Raw genomic sequence first — 19,813 nt, 5'->3', positions numbered from 1 at the left:
GGGGTTGAGGCTTTGAAGGCATACATCCTAAAAGAGAAAGTCAAATCATTGAGTTTTGAGTCAAAAAGTCGAGTTCATAGAGTTTCACTTAAGGAGAAATTATTGAACCAAGCTAATCGCTGGCACTTTGTAACCTCGAGGGCCACAACTATTTTGACACCACCAATATTGTACATATTCCTAGAGTTAGAGGATGAGTATATAAATAGCCCAACAAAAACAATTTTAATGAGTAAGTAATTCTCTTTGTGGTTAACCAAATTAAATACTTCTTATACTAACTTGAGCATCTGAGTGTATTCAACTCAACACCAAACTAGTGCTAGTATGCTTGCATAGGTCGACTTCAATGATGAGTCCAGACAAGATGAGTGAGCTAGAGGAGCGTTCAATCCCACATGAAGATTGCAAAAGATATGATAAAAACCACATTTAGCATAATTGAACCATGTTGGAACTAAAATACCAAAGAACCAAAAAACAAAAAACAACAAGAGTTGTAACCACATACTTTGTGAGTACAAAATATACATAAACCTTATGTAGTATTATAGGAAAGTATCTCTCTCATAATAATCGTAGATGCTTTTATTAACCTTTTTAATATAAATCTACCTTCATAAATACTAGTAACCTAACATTAAAGTGAGTAGGTATCACTCTATTTTAAAAAGTATGTTAACGTGTCGCACAATAAAAGAAGGGAATATGGAAAAATTTTCATACTTAATCCTTAAAAAATTTAAAATGTATGTTGACGTGCCCATAAATTATTTTACGAAAATTGATTGTATGAAAATATTTAGTTTTATTTTAAATAACTGGGATAAATTACTAATTTTGTTTATGTTCTAATATATTTTGGTGAATAAATCTACAAAGGTTTACAATGGACAATTTGGAACGAGAGAACCAATCGGAACTTCAAATAAAACTATTGAAACTCTCTTAACATCTTGGGAGTACATTTGCAGATTGGCTGGATGCTGGTCCTATAGATCTAAATGGTTTAAAGATTATAGTCCCTCAATTATCTCTTTAAATTTTGTTGCTCTCATGTAATTGAGCTTCTCTCTGGCCCCTTACTCTTTGTACCTTTTGTTGATATGATAGGCTGTCAAACCTAGTTGAGATATTCTGGTCCACCACTCTTTGTATCCATTCTATTTTGTACCTCTTGTTGATATACAAATAGGCTGCGAAACTTTTGACCCTTGTATAAATTCGTGGCCCCAAACATGAAGTTTCCGATCCACCACTTTTTTAAAGAAGCTAAAGTTTTAAATGTTGACATCAACACAAATTTTGATGTCTCAATTTTATAGAAATGTTGATGAAAAATATATATATAAAATGTCATATAGGCCACATCCACATCACTATTATTTTTTTTAATACAACAATTACGAGGTGAGGGACTGAACCTCCGACCTCTTAGGTCGGAGCGTATATCAATATCACTGAGCTAAACTCACTTTGACCCATCAATATTATTTGGTACGTCCAAGATGGTAGGGTTTCTAATATTAATTTCCTTACTAATGCCAAATCTCCATAAATAAAAATAACATAATATATGAATCATCAAAAAAATGTGTGGTAGTTTATGAAATCCTTTGAATTCATGGGATAAGAATTTGGGGCCAACAAACATTATATATTGGAAAGCAGCCTATAAATAGACATGCTTTATAATTACAAGGTGTCTCACCAATAATTTCAAACTCTCAAGTGCATAACATACATCCTTCTTCTTCTTCTTTTTTTCTTTTTTTCCCTTCTTCGAGAAAGGAATAATGTCTTCTCAAATTTCAAATTTGCGTACTTCAATTATGAAAGCCAATGACATTCCTGATACTAAGCGTTCTATTGCAAATTTTCATCCTAGCATTTGGACTGATCATTTCCTTTCATCTAACTTTGATGATGCATTGGTAAAACTAAATTCCAATACTTTTCTATTTTGAATAATTTTAAATTTTTATTCTTTTAATTTTAGAAAGTAAACGATGGAACGAAAGAACAAGCTAGAAAGTTGAAAGAAGAAATACGGATGATGGTAGTTGTTTTAGTGGAAAACCCATTGGAGAAGCTAACATTGGTTGATTCAATCCAACGACTAGGTGTATCTTATCATTTTGAAAATGAGATTGACCAAATCATAGAACATTTATATGTGTCTTATTCCACTTTATTGAATAAAGATGTTGATGAAGATCTTCATACTATTGCTCTTCTATTTCGAATTCTCAGGTAACAAGGTTATAGGATTTCATGTGGTAAGTTATATACAAACAATTTTTTTTTTTTTAGTTTTTAAAAATTATGTTTTGTTTAAGTTACAAATTTTGCATATACATATTATTTTTCATTTATTGATTTCTTTGTTATGCTATCTTCTTTATTGGAGTGTTTTAAAAAATCAAGTCACATTTTGAAAATTAAACAAAAATGTATCTTTTTTGTTATATTGAAATTTGGCTAAGACTACCCGTGTTTAATTCAAAAAGATGAAAATTAAATCAGTGGTAAAAAAACGTTGTAAGAAAACGTGCATACTTTTGAAAAACTATAAAGAAAAAACTAATGTACCTTTGGTAACCATTTTGGCCTTGTTTGGTAATCATTTTGTTTTCTGTTTTGAAAATGAAGCCTATAGACACTATTTTCATCTTCAAATTTCTTTATTTGTTATCTACTTCTTATCAATGGTCTAAAAAACATGCCCAATTTTGAAACTAAAAAACATAACTTTAAAAAATTTGTTTTTACTTTTAGATTTTGGCTAAGAAATCAATCATTGTATTTAAGAAAGACACAACTGATGTTAAGAAATGGGGAGGAAATAATCTTGATTTTAAAAAATAAAATACAAAATAAATAAATGGTTACCAAGTGCAATTGTGTTTTATTTTTTGTTTTTGAAGATTAAATTTATTTGCTTCCCATTTCTTACAATGATTTGAATCTTTCCTAGTACAATGGTTGAATTCTTAGCCAAATTTAAAAAAACAAAAACAAATTTGTAAAAACTACTTTTTTAAGTTTTTCAAATTTTGGTTTGGTTTTTTAATCCATTGATAAAAGATAGATAATAAATGAAAAAATTTGGAAATGAAAGTACTGTCTGTAAGCTTAATTTTCAAAAACAAAAACTAAATACGAAATGGTTACCAAATGAGATTTAAATGATTATCGAGGGAGGCTTATGAAAAAATCAAAGTTATGCATAAAGAGTTTAGACATCGAAAAATTTAATTATAATTATATATTTTTTAAGAACTAGTTATTAATTATTTTGGAATCTAAATTGAAACAGATATATTCTCAAAATTCATAGACATCAGTGGAAAATTTAAAGAATCATTGGGTAATGATGAAAGAGGAATTTTGAGCCTATATGAAGCATCACATATGAGTAGATATGGAAAAGCTGTGCTTGAGGAAGCTCTTGAATTTACCACCACACATCTTAAATCATATATTGAATACTCAAATAATCCTCATTTTGCATCTGAAGTCAGCAATGCCATGAAATTGCCTATTAGAAAAGATGTTCCAAGAATGAAGGCAAGAGAGTATTTGGGAATATACCAACAACATCCTTCCCACATTGAGACTTTGCTTACATTCTCAAAACTAGACTTCAATATATAAAAGGAGCGACGTGAAATCTGCAGGTACTTCGACAATTATTATTTTTATTACTGTTATGTTTTTGCTTAGGATCTTCGATAATAATAATGTTTTCTAATTATTTTCTAAGTTGTTTTTGAAGAAACAATATTGTCACAAATTATTTAATCAAATCATCTAAAGGATAATTCTCTACATAAATAACAATATATTGTTTTTTATTAATTTAGTTCAACTACTTCATATCTTATAGTCATTTCTAATTCGTAAAATATTGAATTTGAACACTTTTTTCTAATATAATGGCCAATTGCAAATATATCAGACCCAAAATATTAGTAGATATAACATATTGTAAAAAAGTTACAAATATGATAAAATATAGATAGTTTATTAGTGATAAGTCATATAGTTAATAAGAGTCTATGAGCGATAGAAGTCTTTAAAAAAAATATAGCATATAACTAATTGTTATATTTGCAATTATTTAAAATGTTGTTATATACATAGTTATTATCTTTAAAAAATACTACCTAGCAATTAACCTTAATAATAGAATGGTACCTTAATTTTACTGTACACGGTGATAATCCTATTAAGAAAAATATCTTCAACAAAAGGTTATGCTTTGAACTTTCACACTCATACATGTTCTTTTTTCCACCTCATTTATGTAATGTATATATTAGCTCATATCAATTTTATGATATCTTCAAGTTCTCCTATTTGTACATACATTTCATGAGAGGACACATTTTATGAATTATTATGTTTTTTCTAAAAAAAAAATATGTTGTAAATTTATTACTACAGACAAAAAAAATATGAAGAAGATTAAAATTATTATCATAATATAAATTTTTTCACTTTTTTTTTTGAAAAAAAATATCTAACAATTCCCTCCATTGATTTATTATCTATTTATCTTTCTTTCAATTGACTTGGTGGTGGAAGGATTTGGAAGTCCCAACAAAATTTTCTTTCAGAAGAAATAGAATTGTGGAGTGCTACTTTTGGGCAATGGGAGCATACTTTGAACTTCATTTCAGTGTTGGAAGGAAAATGTTAACTAAAGTAATTGCAATTTGTTCACTTTTAGATAATATATATGATGCCTATGGAACATTTGAAGAACTCCAAGTCTTCACTCCAGCAATTCAAAAGTTATTTCCATTCATCCTTATGGATGAAGATTTTATTAGCTTTAATTTTTTTTCTCAAATACTAATAATTAAATATGGCTTTGTTTTTTTAAAAAATACTTTTGGTTTTTAATGTTTTCATGAAAGTATGTTTTTCTAAACTTTAGCTTTAACCATTTTGCTTCTATATTTTCAACAAATCGATGTCAAATGCCCGTTTGACATTGTTCCCCTTTGATATTGGATTAAAACTAAATTTTGTTTAGTGTTTGTAACAATGTTGTCCTACACTTTAACGTATAGTCTTTATACTTTCAAAATTGAAATTCACTAATCTCTATCCAGAGTAATTCATCAAAATTAAGGATTTGTTTGGATTGGTTTTCTAAGTATTTAAATAAGTATTTATAAGTGTAAGAAAAATGTTTATAAACACTTACAATGACAATCCAAACGACCCTAAATTTTGATGTATATTATCAAATTGTTAATAAATGTCATCAACTTAATCTTTGTAGTTTATAAACAAATTTGTCATGGCTATTTTGTTTATCAAATCCACTTAGGTAAAAGAAAAATATTTACGTATAAGTAATAATTTTCATAATTACTAAAAAATTGAAAATATAGGAACTAATTAAAATGTAACCTATTAATGTTAATTCAGGAACTAACATGTTACAAAATTGAAAAATACAAAAGATAAATCTTTGCTAACTAATGTCAGGCACTAACTTGTTACATTAGATCAAAAATATTTTTTAACTTAAACTTTTGGTTCGCTCTACGTGCATACATTCAAATTTCAAAAAAAAAAAAAAAAAATGAATGAATATATATATATGATATTCCATATTCAAATTTAAATTGAACTTTTTATCAACAATTAATAATGTCATATTGAATTTTCAGGTGGATAGAAGCATGGTGCATATACTCCCTGAGTTCATGAAACCTTTTTATGTAGCAATGTTAGATCTTTATGAGGATATCAGCAAAGAGATAGGCAAGGATGAAAGTTCACTCCACCTTCAGATTGCAATAGGAGGAGTAAAGTCTCATATTTTCCTTCACTCTCCTTCGCCTAATTTTCTAATTTTTTTTTTGAGAATTTCTAAACCTAACTTAGAACAAAATGCAATCAATAGCAGAAATAAATCGAAAGCAGATCGAGATATATAGTGGTTTGATCAATTTGGTCTACATTCACTTTGAGAATTGAATTAATTTATTAATGAGCAATAAAAAAATTTTACAAATTACAGATAATCAACGAAACCATCAATTTGTAATTTTAAGTATCCACTGATATCGAAATATCCGCAGCACACAACGTAAACAGTCCAAAACGCTACCCGCCTCTGACCGGCGAACCACGCTCAGGCTCATGCGTCTCTCTCACCGCTGCCGCTCCACGCAAGAACCAGCGCAAAACCCACGCCCTCGCTGTCGACCTCGCTCGTCGGACGGAAATCACTCTCGCCGGACAGCCACGCCGCCTGAACCGACTGCCTCCCGATCTGCTCAACCCAGACGGCTGCGGCGCTGTCTCTTGCTTCAGGCGGCTCGTGGTCTCCTTCAGCTTTAAGGCGCGGCAGCTTCAGCTTCCTTCACAGACGGCTGAAGCTTCTCAAAAAACACCAGGCGGCTACGTTTTTCTTTTTTTTTTTTTATCTGCTTTTCATAATGTCATGCGATAAAGCCCTAAGTTGAGAAGAAAAGAGAAATTACTAAATTGCCATTGTTCATTATTTACAAGAATGCCATCGGATCTTTAATTTTTTCAAAAAAACCCAATAAAGCCCACTTAAATACCTTGTTATTTTTTACAAATCTCAATATTTAGTGCCAAGTTGATTCTTCAATCTTCCTATCATCCAGATTTAATATTCAGTCCATCTAATAGATATTTAAACCTATGGGCTAGAAGAACCTTGGTTAACATATCTGACAAATTCTCAACTGTATGAACTTGACCAGTTCAACATCTTTCTGGGCCACATAAAATGAAATTTGAAATCGATATGCTTAGACCGTTCGTGATGAGATGGATTCTTCACAAGATGAATAACACTCTGGCTATCACAACGGACGATAGGAATGAACTCCTGCGACAACAACTCACCAGCTATTCTTTTCAACTACACTGCCTCTTTCACAGCTTCACCCACTGAAATATACTCTGACTCAGTAGTAGACAAGGCAACAATTGACTATAGAGCAACCTTCCAACTGACCACATTACCAAACAAACCAAAAATGTGACTTGATAGAGACCTTCTTTTGTCAAGGTCTGCAGCATAACCTACATTTGCGAAGCCTTTCAACAATGCTGATTTATCACAATCCATGCTAAAACACAATGATATACTGGCACTACCTTTCAAATATCGAAGCAACCATTTAACTGCATTCCAATGCTCCTTCCCAGGATTTAACATAAACCTACTTATCATACTCATAGCATAACCCAAGTCAGGCCTAGTACAAATCATCAAATACATAATACTTCTAACAGCATTATAATAAGGAATATTAGCCATCTCTAACCTTTCTTGTTCAGTAATAGGACACTGAGGCGAAGAAAGCCTAACATGAGATGCTAAGGGTGTCGAAACTACCTTACAACTAGACATATTATACTTCTCAAGCAGTTTATGCACATAACTCTCATGCGAAATGAAAAACCTTTCTCCCTATCTCTTTTCATATCCATGCCTAGGATCCTTTTCAGTTCACCTAAATATTTCATCTCAAATTCACTACTCAATCATTTCTTGAGATCACAGATTTCAGAATAATCCTTAGACACCAGAATCATATTATCTACGTACAAAAGTAGATAAGTATATGTACCTTTCTGAGATAGTTTCCAGTACACGCAGGCATCATAAGAGCTCCTGTGAAACCCCTGCTTCAGAAAATAGGTGTCAAACCTGATATACCATTGTCTCGGCGATTGCTTTATTCCATAGATGGACCTGTGAAGATGACAAACCATGTCTTCCTTTCCTTTCACCTCATAGCCCTTAGGTTGAGCCATGTAATTCACTTCCTCCAATTCACCATGAAGGAAAGCTGTGGTGATGTCCATCTGTTCAACAAACATATCAAAGTGAACAGCAATAGATTAAATTAATCGAATGGACGAATGCCTCACCACCGAAGAGAAAAGCTCATGAAAGTCAACTCCCTTCTTTTGAGTGTAGCCCTTGGCTACCAGTCTAGCCTTAGACCTAGGCTTGCTGTCACCTCCTATACCTGGCTTGATTTTATAAATCCACTTTGACTTAATGAGTTTCTGATTAGAAGGCTTTGGAACCAATGACCATGTCTGATTCTTCTGCAATGAGAACAATTCTGCTTCCATAGCATCATTCCACTGTTCCTTCGAATCAGATACAATAGCCTTCTCAAAAGTAAGAGGCTCTCTTCAATACTGTCAGCTGCACAAGTAAGAGCATGAGTAACTAAATCAGCATAATCATACCTCGTAGAAGCATGCCTCACCCACTGAGGTCTGTCACGTGTAAGCTAATAATTCTGTTTGTCACTGCCTCTTGAGCTTTTTTCACCAAAAGCTCCCTCATCAATCAAAATCCTCTGCAGATGAGGCTGTCTACTATCAAAACTGGATGACTGATCACTGGAATCACCTGAACTAACTGATGGTTGTGCTTTAGAATCAATTCCAACCTCTTCCTTAATCTGATCAATTGTCTGTTGTTTCTGCTGCTCTTTGACATGAAATGACATCTCTATTTCATTAAAGGTCACATCTCTGTTGATAATGCATTAATTTCTGCCCTCTTCCAAGTACCAAAGTTTATATCCTTTAACACCCTGAGGATAGCCAATAAACATACATTTCAGTGCCTTTTTATTCAGCTTCCCTTCCTTGACACGAGCATGAGCTGAACATCCAAACACTCTGAGATGATCCACGCTTTGAGCTTTATCTGTCCATATCTCCTGAGGAATCTTTAGGCCTAAAGCGGAAGATGGACTCCGATTAATTAGATAATAGGCTGTTTGGGCAGCTTCCCCCCAAAATTTAAAGGGTAATGAAGCATTTGTCAAGATACATCTTGTACGCTCCATAATTATTCTGTTGAGCCTCTCAGCTAAACCATTCTGCTATGAAGTGTACGTAACAGTGAAATGCCTCGTAATTCCCTCAAATTTGCAAAATTTATCAAATTTATGATTAACAAATTCCAAACCATTGTCTGTTCTTAGATACTTTACCTTCCTGCCTATCTGGTTCTCAACCTGCTTTTTCCATTCAAGAAATTTCTCAAAAGCTTCATCCTTCTGTTTCAGTGGATACATCTACACCTGTCTTGAAAAATCATCAATGATCGACATAAAGTATCTTGAACCTCCCATAGAAGGTATCTTTGTAGGACCCCACAAATCTGAATGAATATAATCCAAAATTCCTTTGGTAGAATGCTTCCCTTTCCCAAACTTCACTCTAGTAGACTTTCCCATTATGCAATATTCACAAAATGGGAGTTCATTTTCTTTAACTCCTCCAAGAAAACCTTGTTCTGAAAGAGCTTGAAGACCTCTTTTACTCACATGAGCTAATCTGTTATGCCATAACATGAACTTATCTGTTTCTTTCTCAGATGCAATAGCAGCACTACCTGAAACTGCAGTACCCTTCAACACATAAAGTCCATTCCTCAAGGTTCCCTTCAGCTTAACCAAAGAATCCTTGATAATCTTCAAAACTCAATTCTCAGATTTATAAGAATACCTGCTCTATCTAATTCACCCAGAGAAATTAGATTTCGTTTGAGTTCTAGAACATACCTTACATTTGTGAGAATTCTGATCATACCATCATGTGTTGCAATTCGAACTGACCCAATTCCTTTTACATCACAAGCACCATTATCACCAAGCAGAACTGATCCCCCATCATTTTCCTGAAAGTCAATTAAGAAATCTCGATTAGGAGTCATGGGAAATGTGCACCCTGAATCCATGATCCAAGCATTCTGAATGTCCCTGCTGAACACCATCAAAACTCTACTGAATCATACCCATCAGTAATATTTGCTGGAATCATACCCATCAGTAATATTTGTGCACTAGAATCCCCTGTATGCTTGCTATTTGATGCTTTCTTGCTCTTATTCAAAGGGCAATTTTTTTCTAAAGTATCCTTCTTTATGACATAGGAAAAACTTTTTTCTATTCCCCTTTGATTTCGACTTGGATCTCGACTCTTTTCCTTTTCCGTTCTTTTTCTCATTTCTGCCTCTGGCCATGAGTAACTATCCATCATTGCGTTCCTTTTTAATCTCGAGATTTCTCATTCTTAAGGCATCCAACACTATATCCATGGACAATGAATCTCGTCCATATATAATAGCTACCTTAACTTCTCGATACGATTATGGCAAAGAATTCAGAAGAATAACTTCTTGATTTTCATCCGACATCTTCTCATCGATGTTATTAAGATCAACTATAATCTTCTGAAATTCATCTAGGTTCTCTTCTAAGCCTTTACTTGAGTCAATCTTGTATCCAAAGACTTAGTCAAATAAAGACTTTCTAGTTTCTTCCACAACTGCGCTGTAGTAGTGGCCTCATTTACTAGCATAAGCACTCCATCTGACAGATACAGAATTATTGTCGAATAAGCCATCTCATCCATGTCCCTTTTTTTAGCTTCTGTAATTGTTCGTGGAAGGTTATCTTCGTCTAATATTTTGGCTATCTTTTGTTGTACCAGAATAGCCCTAATCTTTTTTCTCCATAACCTGAAATCACCTTCCCATCAAATTTAATAACTTCGAACCGTGTAGACATCGAAGCCATCTATCAAATTAATTCCAACAAAAAACCTGAAAAAAGAATATGCCAGCACACACTACTACACAACCTCTTTGGATCAACTAGAACTCTGATACCACTTGTGAGAGTTTCTGAATCTAACTTAGATGGCCAAATAGAACGCAAACAATCAGCAGAAATAAATCGAAAGCAGTACAAAACACCAAGATATATAGTGGTTCGACCAGTTTGGTCTACATCCACTTTGAGAACCAGCTTGAATTAATTTATTAATGAGCAATAAAGGAATTTTACAAATTACAGATAATCAACGAAATCACCAATATGTAATTTTAATAAAGTCACGCGATAAAGCCCTAAGTGGAGAAGAAAAGGGAAATTACAAAATTGTCATTGTTCATTATTTATAGGAATGCCATTGGGCCTTTAATTTTTTCAAAAAATCCAATAAAGCCCACTTAAATACCTTCTTATTTTCTACATTTTTTATAATTTTTTTTTTTGTACATATTTAGAGTTCTAATTAATCATCATTTATTTTAACAGATGAAAAAGCTATCTGCATCTTACTTTGAAGAAGCTAAATGGTTAAATGAAAAGTACAAACCAGATTTTAAGGAGCATATGGACTTGGCTTTAAGTAGCACAGGCTATACCGTGCATATAACCATTTCATTTCTCGGAATGGGTGATATTGTTACCAATGAAGTACTTGAATGACTTACTAAAGGACCTCAAATTATTAAAGCCTCAACAATCATTCGTAGACTCGTGGGCGACATCGTTTCCTACAAGGTACATATTAGGTTATTCTTCATATTGTCAATCAGTTTTGTAATAAAACTCTATGAATATCTAATATGGTATCAAAGCTAGTGAAGTCGAAACGAATATTCCATCCAAAAAATATTGGTATAGCCCTAAAATGGTGAAACTAAAAAATAAAAGGCACCATCTAATTGAAGGGGCATGGTAAGAGGATGTCACATCATTTAAGAGTAATTCATTTATCTGATAAAGATTGTGAGATCCCTTGAATTTTTTAATGTCGGATCCTTAATATTCTCCCTCCGGATGGTGTCTCTTTCGAGTTCACCATTCTTGAATCAAATCCTAATTATTCTTTTATTGGACTAAATACATCTTTGGAATTTATAGTCTGATATCATAAAAGATAACACGAGCTTTCATCTTAAAACCAATAAAAAAGGAGAGGTGGAGTACCCCAATCTATCTTATAGAGGCCCCATGAACTTTACAATGTGAGATCCTTTAAAGAAAAAAGAAAAAAAAAAAAAACTTGATTCAAGAATGGTAAATGAGGCATCATCTTGAGGGTGTATGTTAAGGATCCAACATCGAAACAAATTAAGGAATCTCACTAGGTATTTATAGGATACAATATGGGTCCATCCTCTAATGGCCAATTATTTTTTTAGATAAACAACATGTTAACTAATATTACTATCCGTTCAAAAACAACATGAACAAAAAATGAACTTTTTTAGAGTAAACTATATTTAGTTATTTCTTTTTGTTTTTCAGTTTGAGCAAGAAAGGGAGCATGTTGCTTCTGCTGTTGAATGTTATATGGAGCAATATGGTTGTTCAGAGGAAGAAGCTTGTGTTGAACTTCATAAAGAAGTGGTTGATGCATGGAAGGACATAAACGAAGCATGTCTTCATCCAATCAATGTTCCAATGCCTGTTCTAATGCGTGTAGTGAATTTGTCGAGAGTTGTGAACTTACTTTATTTGGATGAAGGTGAATACACAAATGCCGAGAGTGGAACTAAATTTCTTCTCGAATCTCTTCTCGTTGACCCTGTGCCTTGTTAAGTGGACTGAAGCCCAACTTGGTTGAAATGGCCAAGATTTTTCTTTTAGCAATAAATGAATACATATGAGTTTATCATGTATTCTTATGTGAGTTGGATAAATATAGGTGAAAAGTATTTTGTACAAACATTTTTTCCCCTTCTATAATGTTTTCTTACTGAGACCCTCGCCCCTATTATCATACATCCCCTTATTTTTAATTTTTAAATTTTTTTAAAAAAAGATCAATACAAACAAAAAGACTTACGATAGCTTCGAAAAAATGCTATAATAAGATTTATAGTATTTTATACAAAATCGTGACAATCCATACTATTAAAAGTCTGAGGTTTTTTATAGCGTTTTCAAAAGGCTATAAAAAGTCGAACTTTTTTATAGCATTTAGTTACCTGCTATAAAAATTCTTCTTTTATAAGACTTTGTAAACGCTATAAAATGTTAGATATTTTTAATAGCCTTTTGTAAAAGTTATCAAAAAAAATTTTAAATAGCGAATTTGAACTTTGTAAAATGAAAGATAACACTTTGAAAAACCTATAAAATTATTGTTTTCTTTTTTCCTTTTTGTAGTGTTGATAAACTTTTAAAGATAATGAATAATTATAATTTCACCTTTTATAGCTTAACGAATATATATTCATATTAACATTGTTGTGTTTTATATTTCACTATAATGTCAAATAAAAAAATATTTATAATCCACATAATCAAAATGTCTATATATTTAAATAAGAATTCATATAAGATTCATAGTAGAGATAGGCAAGGATGAAAGTTTACTCCCCCATTACTATACATCCCCTTATTATCTTTTTTCTTAAAAAAGAAAAAAATGGTTTGCTACATGGCATTGTGATTGGACATCTGAGTAAGCTACAAAATAATAATAATAATAATAAATAAAATGGTGCACTCCAAGATGCACTCAAGTATTAATTATTTATTTATTTACATAATAGAGGATAGTTCTTGGAAGTTTTAACCAATAGGTGTTTTTACCTTTTCATAAGTGTCTTATATGAACTTAGGTTTCTTGTTTTAAATATAACTCACTTGTATATTTATTTATTATTTAGCTAAAATAACAGCTTATAGACCACATAAAATTAAAAAAAAAAAAAAAAAAAGTTGAATCTGTTACCTTTTAACGCTATGAAAGTAAAGGTTGTAACTCTTTGTGCCAAAGTATGTAATAGAATAATTTGTTAAAAAAAAATCAAAATAATTAGGACAGTTGCATTAGAAATTTGGATTAATCATAATTTGTCACGTCATAATTTGAATTAATGATAAAAATATGTGTGTATAAAATTTGAAACAAATTTTAAATTTACATGTATCATTCAAATTAAATTCTAAGACGTGAAAACTAAGTTAAGAATTCAAATCAAATTATGTCATATGGCGATTGGATTCAATCTATTTCAACCCGAGCTCACAAAAAATATGGATTAAACGAATCTTAAATAATTAAAGCCTACTAAAATGAATGGGAATAAGCCCATGTGCAAAAGTCATGGGTCCAAAGTCTGTACATCTACAAGGTTCCTCAAGCTCAAGCTACTTTCATCTTGGGCATAGAGTCATCCATTTAGTCATATTCATTCATTAACGTGAATAATAAGCATGAATATTCACCTATATAAGAATAGTAAGAGAGTCTGAAGACTCTAGAAAAACAAACACCATATGATGACAACTAGAATACATGTGAAGCACACTAGGCTTTGTGACTGTTCGAATGTACCTTAAGTTTGTTGTCTGGTGCTTCGAACAACCAATTGTGGTTACTACAAGAAAAATGATCTCCTTCGACGCCTAAATCGATTGTCGGGAGACAGAGTCTCTCCCGATGCCATAATGGACTGTTGAGAGTTCCTTAGGAACTCCTGACGGATCTCTTGATGTCCGTCGGGTGGCGTCGGGAGATTGGATCTGGTAAAAACCAGATTCTTTCTTCTTCATTTTCCCCTTCTTTTCATTATCAAATCCCTGGCTGCACCATTCTCTCTTCTCCTCTTCCCTTTCGCCCGCGTTGCCGCTCCCCCTTCCCTTCCCCTTGCGCCCACTCCCCCTTTCCCTTCCCCTTGCGCCCTGCTCTCCCTTGCACTGCCCCCCTTCCCCCTTCACGCCGCCCGCCGCCTGCCCTTCCCCCTTCGCGCTACTGCCCGCTACCTTCTCCTTCCCTCTTTGCACCGCCACCCGCCGTCTTCTCCTTCCTCCTTTGCACCACTCTCTGCCACCGCTTGCCCCCTTCATTGCTCACGAATTTGTTGTTCTTTTCAAGTTTTCAACAAGGTTAGCTCACATCCATTTCATTTATTTTCTCTTATTTTTTTGAATTAATTTAAGCCATTGTTTTTAATTTCTAGCATATTGGTAATGTTGGTAAATAATGTTGGTAATGTTTAATTTCTAGCATGTTGGATGGGTAATTAATGTTGGTAATGTTTAATTTCTAACATGTTGGTAATGTTGGTAATTAATGTTGGTAATGTTTGATTTCTAGCATGTTGGCAATCTAATGTGAATTATGAATTATGGATTGTGGATGTTATTGTGGATTGAGTCTTATTTTTTTCCTTTTAATACTTAAGGTTAGGGATTACTTAATTTAGTATAATGATGTTATAATTTATGCAATTTGGTGGATTATTGTGAATTGTGGATTATGAATGTTACAATTTATACAATTTGGTGGATTATTGTCATTTAGCATCTATCTTATTTGTTGTTTTTACGTTACAATTTCTGCAATTTGGTGGATTGTGGATGTTATTGTGGATTGTGGATGTTATCCTGAATTGTAGAATATGGATGTTACATGTAATTAATATTATGGATGTTATTGTCAATGTACTATGATGTTTGTATCCCTAAACTCTATACCCCTAAAAATACTTTGGTTTTCAAGGGGAAAAAATGGACCATTTTTACTTGTTACTTAATTTTGGACTTAGTTTAGGGGAAAAAAATCAATAACATTAGGGTAAAGAAAGTCAAGTCACCTATTAGAAATTATTAAAATTTTTAAGTTATCTGAACAAACTTGGAATTGTTTATTAAATTAATCAAAATTCATTCTTAATAAAGAATTTGTACTTTGTCCTCTGATCCAGGTTATTATTTTGGATTAAAAGTTGGTCAGAAAATCAATAACATACCGTTAGGCTACTCTCCACGTTGAATAGCCAGTACAATGAGATCTGTCCAACAAAATACCAAAACACACTCAAACAATAAATCGTTAACCATAGTCCCCGACAACGACGCCATAAACTTGTAACGCGTTGGGGGGTTGATATGAATTGCTCACTATGATGTGATACTACGTCTAATTATGCATTAATTATGGATGTTCTTGTAGTATGTCATGCGTTGTCACAAGTTTCCTTACAATGGAACCAAGTGTAATTCCACCGCAAGTTTCTCGGTGTGATCCGAGGTCGAACACGGGGGCTGGTTTAGGTTATTGTGGTACGTTCAGGATACATGCGACCAGGTTTTCAATCTTTAAAATTGTGTTTGTACAGGTATATAAATTGCAATAAAATAAAGGAAAACAGTAAAGATGTGATAAAAACATAAAAAGACAGTAAACCTAAGCTAGATGATACAGGATACAGACTACATGTACAAGATGCTGGGAGTAAGGCTGGCTGTGAAAGTTATGCAAAGATGTGGGATGCGGTGCCAAGTCTTATGAACAGAATATAAAGAGAAACACAAATAATATAAGCAGCGCAAGTTCTTAATTGGATTGAAGGTATAAATATTGTTCTGCTCTTCTCTTGGCGTACACCTCTCAGTGATCGGCCGCGCTCCCACATGTCTGTGGTGAAACAGAGACTAACGTAATGAACTCAAGGTTGCTTCCATGTCTGGAAGTATTACTCACTTTAGTTAACGCATTCTTCTGACCTTCTCTCGATAGATTATAATGACACCTTCACTTCTGCTCTTAGTGGTGAATAAGCCGTCTAGCATGCTTTAGCTAAACGTATTTTATATCTTTAATATAGATTAAGTTCTTAGTAACTCATATTGCTCATTAGAGGATTACGAATATATCATGGAGAAAGTGATTGGTGGGTGAACAGAAATAGACAGAAAATGGTAAATGGAATTTATCGAAACATTTAATATTTCTACTAAGCATTTGATACATGGTGTGTGAATGAAGAGATAAAGAAATAATGGATTACACAATGAAGGAGAGAGATAGAACAGATACAAATAGTGCCAATGTCTTGACACAGATTCGATGGACATCCGCTTGCCGGATAGGATGGATTTGATGGTAGGAAAAGATTCCCTCTCAGGCTTGCTCTACCCGTAGCAGGGATCTTTGCACAGAGCTTTTTTTCGGGTGTTTGATAGGTTGGATCTGAGATTCACCTCTCGGCCTTATCTTGTCTTCTTCCCGAATTTCTTCTCTTAAACACTCAGCTCAGCCTTCTCTCTATAATCTAGCAGCACTTAGCCCCATATCAAGTAGCATATTTTTCTCTGAAATCAATGGTGTATTTATAGGTGCAGATCTTTGACTCTGACCTTGTGGTCCCCACTTGTGGTTATGGTAATTTCGAAGATCGAGGGATATTATTCCTTCTGTTATGCAATCAGACCGTCAATTCTGCACGACCGTTAGTAGTCTCAATCCTCCACTCTTGCGTTTCTCAGTTGCATCTTTCGATCATAGGTTCGCATGCGGTGTTTGCGGTTGAAACACAGCTCTTGGATTGACTGTCGCATTGCGCCGCCATTACGATATTCGTCTCTTCATTGTTGATTGACGAGCACAATGTGGCAGAGATGCATTGATTAGTCTCTCGTGAGCCTTGAGCGCAAGCGGTGACTTGGTCTCCTGCAAAACAGAGTAAAGTTCGGCTTGTCTTCCATCTTTTTGGCGTTAGTGGGTGCAATCGCAAACATTTATAATTATTGCAATACTTGGCTAATTTTCATACAATTGGCACATAATTACTAACTTTTGGCCGCAATATCTAGATAAGGTGGCATAAATAACTTGTATTTTTACAAGTTATCACTAGACGATCGTTTAGGTCAGCAAGCTTCATTGTTTAGTAACTAACTAAACGATCGCTTAGCATCGCACGGTAAATCATTTACCAAGTTGCACGTTAGGTTAAACGATCAGGTGCTTGCGTATCGTTTAGGTCAGCAAGCTTCATCGCTTAGCAATTGACTAAACGATCTCTTAGTAACTCAAGGTAAATTGTTTAACTACCATCGCGCTACACAATCGCATGGACCATTAGACTTCGTAGCCTCGTCGTTGTGTACGCGATCCTTTGCTAAAGTTCCTATCGTCTAGTGTGTGCTGAATGATCGTCTACCTGCTAAAGATTGCTACACGATGGAGACATCCTAGCGGTTCAAGACCCGGTTCGTCTGTGAACCGGTTTGCTCGATGAAAAATGTAATAGATAGGGTTTTTCATTATGGTTCTTTTTGGTTTAAAGGCTCATCAAGGTCCATTAATCTATTTGTTTAATACATGCGATGTATGTCTTATATTTCATATGGTATGCACATATAGTAAATCCCACCTTAGGTTATGCATGGATCATGCACCATCTCTTTATTGTAATTGTTATAATTTAGAAAAACATGGTTTTATTACGTAAGAGCATGCTCATGCATCATATAATATAAGAGTCACGAAAGTTGACAATAGTCAGATCCAAATTAAGTTGATAGCCGATAACGGTCACAAAGTACATCCAGCTTTATCGGTGACAATTATCTAGCACATCAGTTTTAATTAAAGTTGTCCCATCTGTACAACCAGGAAAGAGAAGCTGCCTTTCACCTTTTTGATGCCCTGTAAATACCAAGTGCATTCTTCAGAGAAGGTATTAAGCAGTTGATTAATTCATCACTTTACAAGTTCACACCTCTGTTCATAGTTTTTTTTTTTTCATTTCACGGCGGAGCTAAAGAAGAGTGGTGACGCTGGAGATTGTCCAAGGCAGCTCGAGAGAAAACTTTGAGGCGTAAATTGGCGAAAGCGAGAATATCTTTAGAGCAGAGTAGAACAATGTAACACCTAGTGGCAAGAAATTGGCCTAGGCTCTTTACTATACCTGTATTGTTATTCTGTACTTCATCTTTTATCTATTCAATGGAAGTTATAATTCTACATCTGCTCACTCTCTTAATACACATGAGTAGCTAAACTAGTTGAATGAGTTGAGAGGAACTAAGCTAACATGATCTAGGAAGTTCATTGCTTGCGATTGTCTTGTTTTATGTTGTGCGAAACATCCCTTTAGAGTTGCTCGAGAGAGAATCTAAAGAAAGAACCTGATGTCTCGAGTGATCGAGGTTAGAATCTTAATTGAAAGAGCAAGATTAGGCCTACATAAACAAGAAATAGGGACTTACAAATAAACTCTGTTTGTAATTTTATATCGTATGCATCCTAGGAATAGGAATGATATTATGCGGTCGTATATTTGTGTGAATGTTCTGTTGTCATTGCATAAATAGAAATAAAGGTTTATGTGTAAATCCTGTAGACTTATCGTATATTAATTGCATGCGTTCTAGCCTTAGAAGTCGTGGCATTCGGGCCGAGAGGTGGTTTACTATTGTATGCATGTTGCATGATCGCAAGGCATGAACGTAACCTAGGAAGTGTTAGCCAAAACCCTTCTCAACCCGTTCACGGCATATTCATTGTATTTCCCGTTGCCAACTCTTTTTGAACTCTTCCGTAATTATTATTATTTTCATTAACGCAACAACAAACCACCACCTTATTTATTTTTCTGGTTACCGCAAAGTTTTCATAAGAAAATTATCAACGCAACTATTTTCACAAGTCCCTGTGATCGACCCTAGACTTACCAGGAAACTCAGAGGAATTTACACTTGGATTCCGCTGGGGAAACTTGAGTGCACAACGTAATTCCATCAACGCCGATCGTCCATTTCCACATTTAATAAAATAACGCATCAAGTTTTTTGCGCCGTTGTCGGGGACTTCGGCAAAATAGTTTGTTAACGGTAGTTCTTTTTTTATTTCTTTGCAGAACTCTCAATCTCTGGCGAATTACGACCCAAAGATTGAGAGGACTTTTAGGAGGAGACTAAGGAACCGCCAGCAACCACAATTCGATAAAGAAGAGATGGCGGAGCAACCTACGAATGAAGCACCAAACAACAACAATGTCATTGCAAATCCAATTCTGTTGGCCAACGATCACAATAGGCCCATTAGGGACTACGCATCGCCAAACCTCTATGATTTCTCTTTGGGAATCATGAGGCCTGCTTTAGACAGAAGTAGTTTTGAAATGAAACCGATGATGCTACAGATGATCCAGGCTACATGTCAATTCGGAGGAAGGCGT

At 34.0% G+C, this 19,813-nt stretch overlaps 1 pseudogene; it reads left to right on the top strand.

Annotated features, from left to right (window-relative positions):
- The first annotated feature begins 1,713 nt into the window (after positions 1-1,713).
- LOC150032489 ((+)-gamma-cadinene synthase-like) lies at positions 1,714-12,431 on the top strand (annotated as a pseudogene).
- Positions 12,432-19,813: the final 7,382 nt, after the last annotated feature.

Source organism: Benincasa hispida, chromosome 11 (genome assembly GCF_027475165.1).
Source record: "Benincasa hispida cultivar pf3 chromosome 11, pf3_genome.v1.1, whole genome shotgun sequence".
Lineage (NCBI taxonomy): Eukaryota > Viridiplantae > Streptophyta > Magnoliopsida > Cucurbitales > Cucurbitaceae > Benincasa > Benincasa hispida.
This window is presented reverse-complemented; position numbering and strand designations above follow the sequence as displayed.